An 8357-nucleotide genomic window follows, 5' to 3' on the forward strand; every position below is an offset into this window, starting at 1 on the left:
TTATTCTGGTTGTCGACCTTTGGTAATGCAAGAAATGTGTCACCTTCCACATTGCCAATCGCTAATCCAGATATCTCGAAGCTCTTGGTAGGACTCTCCTGCCCCATTGTGCGTAGCAGAATTTCAGTCTCACTGCCTTTAGCTTTCAACTGCCTCATGAGTGTCTCCGTATAAAATGTTGCTGAGCTACCAGAATCGAGAAATGCATAGGTTAACACAAACTTGCTTCCATTTGCCATCTTTACTTGAACTGGCACAATTGCAAGTGCACAAACTGTACCGGCCCTGGTATCTTCACCAGCTTCCAGCGAAACAAGAGCACTGCTGACAGTCTCCTCCTGCTTTACTGCTACACCCCTCGTATCTGCCTTCAGAGATCTAAATCTCTCTCTTCCTTCAATGTGCAGGATAGTGGGCTGCTTTCTTTGACAGCTCTGACAGGTCATTCTTCTTTTACATTCTTTGCTTAAGTGTCCTCTCATCAAACAGCCAAAACAAAGACCGTTTGATCTTATAAACTCAACCTTGGATTCATGTGGCTGTGCCTTCACCTGTTGGCAGTCAACCAATAAATGCTCACCAGCACAAAATACACATGAGATACTGGGAGCATCAGAAGGGTAGGTGCCTGGTCTCTTTACTTTGAATATTTGTTCTTTTAGAGGTTTGTCAGGGTCACAATCTGCCACTACAGCTACTGCAGTGGCAAAGCTGCTTCCCATGCTCTTGGACTTGAACTGCTGTTTAATCAAATCAAATCAAATCAAATCAAATTTATTTATATAGCCCTTCGTACATCAGCTGATATCTCAAAGTGCTGTACAAAAACCCAGCCTAAAACCCCAAACAGCAAACAATGCAGGTGTAAAAGCACTGTCAGCTGCTTTTTTGGTTTTTAAAAACCTTTAGTTGGACAGGGGATCTTGAATATCTCCATACAACAGATCCTGCAGTATTTTGGACTGTTTTTTTCATGAACGTCACAAGGTCACTGAACTGGGCCCTCAGGTGGCTTCTCTAACATATCACATGCTGTTGACCTCCATTTTTCTCTTAGTTTGTGGGCAAGTTTTGACATGATCAACTTAATGTTGGAGGGAAGATTAAGCTCTTCCATGTTCTGTAGGTCTTGCATAGCATTACAGCAACCACTAAGATAGAGTGCATAGCCACCCAGTCCCTTTCCATCAACCGGTTTGATGTTTGTCCAGTTTTGCCATGTAAGCAGTGGTGACTTTTATTTCATTGCTAAAGTGTTCCTTTAACAACATCTTAGCCTCTGCATACCAGACAACTACGGACTACGGCTTCCTCCAACTTTGGACAGCAGTGCACTTTGACTTGTGTTTGAAAAAGATATTATCTTTCCCTGAGATCGCAGAATTCATAACTTGTTGACCTTCCATAGGACAGTTGGTAAAGTCGCGGAGTGTATTTGAAATTGCAACAATCCTTTTCTCACTGGCTCACACTGGCTCAAATTAGGATAACATTTTCAGTGGTTTTTGACAGCAGCGCACCTTAACTTGACAATCAAATCAATCAAATATATTTATAAAGCCCTTCTTACATCAGCTGATGTCACAAAGTGCTGTATAGAAACCCAGCCTAAATCCCAAACAGCAAGCAATGCAGGTGTAGAAGCACGGTGGCTAGGAAAAACTGCCTAGAAAGACCAAAACCTAGGAAAAAACCTAGAGAGGAACCAGGCTGTGAGGGGTGGCCAGTCATCGTCTGGCTGTTCCGGGTAGCGATTATAACAAAACATAGCCAGGATGTTCAAATGTTCATGGATGACCAGCAGGGTCAGCTGAACTTCTCACAATCTAGGTCATGGCTTTTGGAGATACTTGTCTACCTTCGATAGCTCAGTTGGTAGAGTGGAGGACTGTAGGTTATAATTGTAGCAATCCTTAGGTCACTGGTTCAAATCCGGCTTGAAGGAGTATATTTTTTCTTGTGGCTTGCTCCAACTTTGGTCAGCAGTGCACTTTAACTTGACAATCAAATCAATCAAATATTTTTATAATGTCCTTCTTATATCAGCTGATGTCACAAAGTACTGTTCAGAAACCCAGCCTAAAACCCCAAACAGCAAGCAATGCAGGTGTAGAAGCACGGTGGCTAGGAAAACTCCCTAGAAAGACCAAAACCTAGGAAAAAACCCAGCCTAAAACCCCAAACAGCAAGCAATGCAGGTGTAGAAGCACGGTGGCTTGGAGAAACTCCCTAGAAAGACCAATAGGAACCAGGCTGTGAGGGTTGGCCAGTCATCGTCTGGCTTTTCCGGGTAGCGATTATAACAACACATGGCCAAGAGGTTCAAATGTTCATAAATGACAGCAGGGTCAAAAAATAATAATCACAGTGGTTGTTGAGGGTGCAACAAGTCAGCACATCAGAACTAAATGTCAGTTGGCTTTTCATAGCTGATCATTCAGAGTATCTCTACCACACCTGCTGTCTCTAGAGAGTTTAAAACAACAGGTATGCGACAGGTCGCACGTCCGGTGAACCGGTCAGGGTTCCATAGCCGCAGGCAGAACACTTGAAACTGGTGCAGCAGCACATCCAGGTGGACTGGAGACAGCAAGGAGTCATCAGGCCAGGAAGACCTGAGGCATGGTCTTAGGGCCCAGATCCTTCTCCAAGAGAAAGGAAGAGCGAAGAAGAGAGAAAGAGAGAGAGAATTAGAGAGAACATGCATAAATAGACACAGGACACCGGATAAGAGAGGAGAAATACTCCAGATATAACAGACTGACTCCAGCCCCCCGACACACAAACTACTGCAGCATAAATACTGGAGGCTGAGACAGGAGGGGTCAGGAGACACTGTGGCCCCATCCGACGATACCCCCGGATTGGGCCAAACAGGCATGATATAACCCCACACAATTTGCCAAAGCACAGCCCCCACGCCACTAGAGCAATATCTTCAACCCCCGACATACCATCCTGAGACAAGGGCAAAAAAGCATTCATTACCCTCGGCTCACTTTTCACTATCCCCATATGCAACTACTGGCATTCTAAGGTGATGTAGCTCAGCGCAAGAGCGAATAATTTGCATGTATGAGGACCTGGGATCAATCCCGACATCTCCACGAAACCACCACACTAAGCAGATAATAGATCATATTTTAAGAAGGAACATGTGCATCAGCTGAACTTATTACCATCTAGGTCATGGCTTTTGGAGCTACTTGTTCACCTTCTATAGCTCAGATGGTAGAGGAGGACTGTAGGTGATAATTGCAGCACTCTTTAGGTTGCTGGGTCAACTCTTGCTCGAAGGAGTGTCTTGTTGCTTGCCCCAAATTTTGACAGCAGTGCACTTTGACTTGTGTTTGACAAACATATTATCTTTCCCTGAGAGCGCCAAATTCATAACTTGTTGACCTTCCATACCTTAAGGGAACATTTTGACATTCGCCATATGGTTAGTGAGAAAGTCCACATTGCATACCGTCCCTTGCTAGACGTCCGCCAACGTTTCTAAAATTCGCGGACGGCAGCGGGCCGTGCACGGGGGCCGGATCTTCCGGGAAGTCAGCAAACGAAGTCTCTCGGAAATTTGGTTTCCGTTTGATAAAATATTCAAATATTGGTCATTTTACCTCTATCCCGGTAAATCCCAGAAGAGGGCGAATGGAATCATATTGCAAATGTACAAAACATCACCAATCACGACATGGCCTTTTCTCCTAAATGGAAAAGACTTCGAAGACGAAACTTGGTGAGCATAGGTTTGGCAGTTGGCCCCGAACAAGATGGCGTCTAGGCCTCAAAGGTTTTTGAGTTATGGCAATTTATCTGGGATTAAAGGTCCAAAATGAAATTATTTTTCCACTTCATGTCAAAGTCAAGGAGCCTCCGGTGTCAATAAAAAAAGAACCAGCCATTTATCTATCTTCATTTAAGAGAAATCGTACAATGACAGATTGGTGATGTTCATGGATAGGTGTTGTTTTTTTCAACGGTTACAGATCCAGTTGCAGGGTGTTCTTACAAATCTTTTTAAAGTGTGCTGCGGAGCTCTGCGAGATTTCTGTGATTTTCTATGATTTTCTGAAATAACACACACTCACTAAACCCTCTGTAAATAACTCCGTTCTTAACGTAAAGACTTAAAACTCAGGATTCTGTAAAGGCATACCCCAATCAGGATATGAGTTTATTTATAGCTTCCTGGGCCAACCGGAAGTGCCTTAAATGGTGTCACAGTGGTAATTTCCAAGGGTTAAAAAGGTCAGATCTTTTCAAAACTTCATATGTGTGATTAGGCAACCCCCATAAAATGTAAGTCAGTCATTTCTCCCAACAGATGTCAAAGAAAAGCTCTCTCTCACACACACACACACACACACACACACACACACACACACACACATAAACACACACACAGCAAGGATGGAGTGACAAAGTGCGGTGCTTAAAGACACACAAAGCCTACAATGGCATTTCCATACTCTCTAGGCCGTGCCGAGTTCAACAAGATGCCCCTCTTGACCGTAGCTCGCTCGGTCTAAGCACAGCGACCATTAGAAAAGTAGGCCCAAAATGAAGGCTGGCCCTCAATGTCATTTGCTTTTGGGTGACAGTGAGAGAACCGTTAATTCGACCTCAGGAACGTACCTGAGGTCCTCCCGATCCGTTCAAGCCTAACCTTGACCGTGTGACATTAACCCTTACCAGTTAAAAGAAGGTGTTTACTTCAAAGAGTTTGCATTGACTTCTCTCCCCATAGGAATACATTGCCTGCACCCCTACATTACATTTACATTTACATTTAAGTCATTTAGCAGACGCTCTTATCCAGAGCGACTTACAAATTGGTGCATTCACCTTATGACATCTAGTAAATTCAACCAGAAGCCTATATGGGTTATGAATGCCGTATGAACATGTCTTTAGTAACAGTCCATCAGGCCAGTATGAGGTCTACCTGTGCTGATTCGAAGCTTCCTGGACAAACCGGAAGTGGTTAAAATCACCCTAAAAGTGTATATCCATACCCTGCCTGCAGTTTGATAGACATAGTGCATTCAACCCTGTGTAAATCAGTCAATTCTTAACGTAAAGACTTAAAACTGAGGATTCTGTAAAGGCATACCCCAATGAAGATATGTGTTGACTTATAGCTTCATGTGCCAACCGAAAGTGCCATAATTGGTGTCAGGAGCTGTTTCGAGGGGTTAAAAAAGTCAGATCTGTCCAAAACTTCATATGTGTGATTAGGCAACCCCCATGAACTTTAAATCAGTCATTTTTCCCATAAAATTTCAAAGGAAAACTAAATCACAGACACACAACTTGTAAGGAGGGACGTATCGGGGTGTGTAGAGACTGACAGTGCCTGCAATAGTTAGCTTTGTTCGAGCTAAAAAATAACCGTCAGACCTAGAGTTCCGAAACTTTACATTTACATTTACATTTAAGTCATTTAGCAGACGCTCTTATCCAGAGCGACTTACAAATTGGTGCATTCACCTTATGACATCCAGTGGGACAGTTACTTAACAATAGTGCATCTAAAACTTAGGGGGGGTGGGGTGAGAGGGATTACTTAACCTATCCTAGGTAGATCTAGACCTCAGGTCGATAGTGCGCGATGAGTTAGGTGGCTCTAGAAGGTTCTCGGACCGAGAAACAGCCTTGTACATTTGCAATGACTTCAATTCATTTTGACCATTACGAAAATGACGACATTTAGAAAAGTCTCAGAGACACAAGATTAGGTGCATTGAAACCGGCTCGGCCCATAGAGACGGACCCCAACGTTTCTGTCCGATAGCTCATTCAAGGACCCCATAGCAAGGCTGGAAAAAAGTGGATTTTCAGCACCAATTAGGGTTTTACTCGGGCACCGAAGGACCTATCGAGCCGAAACTCGGGATTCGGGGTCGTCTCACATAGGCCTTCACATAATGTCCGACCTGGACCCGCAGCTAGAACGTAACTATGTGTTTTACGTTTTTATTTTGTTTTAAACTAAAGGCGCTGTGAATTATGGGCCTGCTCTGACATATGTGATAGCTGGCTTCTAAATGAGTTGGAAAAAGTGGGTTTGGTGTCAATTGCTATCAGTTTGGTGTCAGAATGACATCTAATTGACTGATGGACACTGACTTGCTAGTTGACTTTTGTACATTTGCAATATGTTTAAACTACCCGGAATATGTTCCGCTACCCGGAACAGCCAGATGATGACTGGCCACCCCTCACAGCCTGGTTCCTCTCTAGGTTTTTTCCTAGGTTTTGGTCTTTCTAAGCAGTTTTTCCTAGCCACCGTGCTTCTACACCTGCATTGCTTGCTGTTTGGGGTTTTAGGCTGGGTTTTGTCCTGATGTAAGAAGGACTTTATAAAAATATTTGATTGATTTGATTGTCAAGTTAAAGTGCACTGCTGTCAAAAACCGCTGAAAAAGTTATCCTCCTTTGAACCAGTGTGAGCCAGTGACATAAGAATGGTTGCAATTTCAAATACACTCCGCGACTTTAACAACTGTCCTATGGAAGATCATCAAGTTATGAATTCGGAGATCTCAGGGAAAGATAATATGTTTGTCAAACACAAGTCAAAGTGTACTGCTGTCAAAAGTTGGAGCAAGCCACAAGAGAAAATACAATCCTTCGAGCCAGATTTGAACCAGCGACCTAAGTATTGCTACAATTACCACTTACAGTCCTCCGCTCTACCAACTGAGCTATCGAAGGTGGACAAGTAACTCCAAAAGCCATGACCTAGATGGTAAGAAGTTCAGCTGACCCTGCTGGTCATCCATGAACATTTGAACATCTTGGCCATGTTTTGTTATAATCACTACCCGGAACAGCCAGATGATTACTGGCCACTCCTCACAGCCTGGTTCCTCTCTAGGTTTTTTCCTAGGTTTTGGTCTTTCTAAGCAGTTTTTCCTAGCCACCGTGCTTCTACACCTGCATTGCTTGCTGTTTGGGGTTTTAGGCTGGGTTTCTGTACAGCACTTTGTGACATCAGCTGATGTTAGAAGGACTTTATAAAAATATTTGATTGATTTGATTGTCAAGTTAAAGTGCACTACTGTCAAAAACCGCTGAAAAAGTTATCCTCCTTTGAGCCAGTGTGAGCCAGTGACATAAGGATTGTTGCAATTTCAAATACACTCCGCGACTTTACCAAATGTCCTATGGGAAGGTCAACAAGTTATGAATTCGGCGATCTCAGGGAAAGATAATATGTTTGTCAAACACAAGTCAAAGTGCACTGCTGTCAAAAGTTGGAGCAAGCCACAAGAGAAAATACAATCCTTCGAGACGGATTTGAAACAGCGACCTAAGGATTGCTACAATTATCACCTACAGTCATCCGCTCTACCAACTGAGCTATCGAAGGTGGACAAGTTATCTAAAAGCCATGACCTAGATGGTAAGAAGTTCAGCTGACCCTGCTGGTCATCCATGAACATTTGAAAATCTTGGCCATGTTTTCTTATAATCGCTACCCGGAACAGCCAGACAATGACTGGCCACCCCTCACAGCCTGATTCCTCTCTAGGTTTTTTCCTAGGTTTTGGTCTTTCTAGGGAGTTTTTCCTAGCCACCGTGCTTCTACACCTGCATTGCTTGCTATTTGGCGTTTTAGGCTGGGTTTCTGTACACCACTTTGTGACATCAGCTGATGTAAGAAGGGCTTTATAAAAATATTTGATTGATTTGATTGTCAAGTTAAAGTTAACTGCTGTCAAAAACCGCTGGAAATGTTATCCTCCTCTGAGCCAGTGTGAGCCAGTGACATAAGGATTGTTGCAATTTCAAATAAACTCCGTAACTTTACCAACTGTCCTATGGAAGGTCAACAAGTTATGAATTCGGCGATCTCAGGGAAAGATAATATGTTTGTCAAACACAAGTCAAAGTGCACTGCTGTCAAAAGTTGGAGCAAGCCACAAGAGAAAATACAATCCTTCGAGCTGGATTTGAACCAGCGACCTAAGGATTGCTACAATTATCACCTACAGTCCTCTGCTCTACCAACTGAGCTATCGAAGGTGGACAAGTTATCCAAAAGCCATGACCTAGATGGTAAGAAGTTCAGCTGACCCTGCTGGTCATCCATGAACATTTGAACATCTTGGCCATGTTTTGTTATAATCACTACCCGGAACAGCCAGATGATGACTAGCCACCCCTCACAGCCTGGTTCCTCTCTAGGTTTTTTCCTAGGTTTTGGCCTTTCTAGGGAGTTTTTCCTAGCCACCGTGCTTCTACACCTGCATTGCTTGCTGTTTGGGGTTTTAGGCTGGGTTTCTGTACAGCACTTTGTGACATCAGCTGATGTAAGAAGGACTTTATAAAAATATTTGATTGATTTG

At 43.4% G+C, this 8357-nt stretch overlaps 3 non-coding genes across 3 annotated transcripts; 1 reads left to right on the forward strand and 2 right to left on the reverse strand.

Moving 5' to 3' along the window:
• Window positions 1-1857: 1857 nt before the first annotated feature.
• On the forward strand, window positions 1858-1945 carry trnay-gua. Its single transcript is given in 2 exon segments — window positions 1858-1894; window positions 1910-1945. It is a non-coding gene; the product is annotated as a tRNA-Tyr (tRNA).
• A 4687-nt stretch (window positions 1946-6632) lies between these two features.
• Window positions 6633-6720, reverse strand: trnay-gua. Its single transcript is given in 2 exon segments — window positions 6633-6668; window positions 6684-6720. It is a non-coding gene; the product is annotated as a tRNA-Tyr (tRNA).
• A 1226-nt stretch (window positions 6721-7946) lies between these two features.
• Window positions 7947-8034, reverse strand: trnay-gua. Its single transcript is given in 2 exon segments — window positions 7947-7982; window positions 7998-8034. It is a non-coding gene; the product is annotated as a tRNA-Tyr (tRNA).
• Between the last annotated feature and the right edge of the window lie 323 nt (window positions 8035-8357).

The sequence above is a fragment of the Oncorhynchus gorbuscha genome, linkage group LG24 (genome assembly GCF_021184085.1).
Source record: "Oncorhynchus gorbuscha isolate QuinsamMale2020 ecotype Even-year linkage group LG24, OgorEven_v1.0, whole genome shotgun sequence".
NCBI classification, from domain to species: domain Eukaryota; kingdom Metazoa; phylum Chordata; class Actinopteri; order Salmoniformes; family Salmonidae; genus Oncorhynchus; species Oncorhynchus gorbuscha.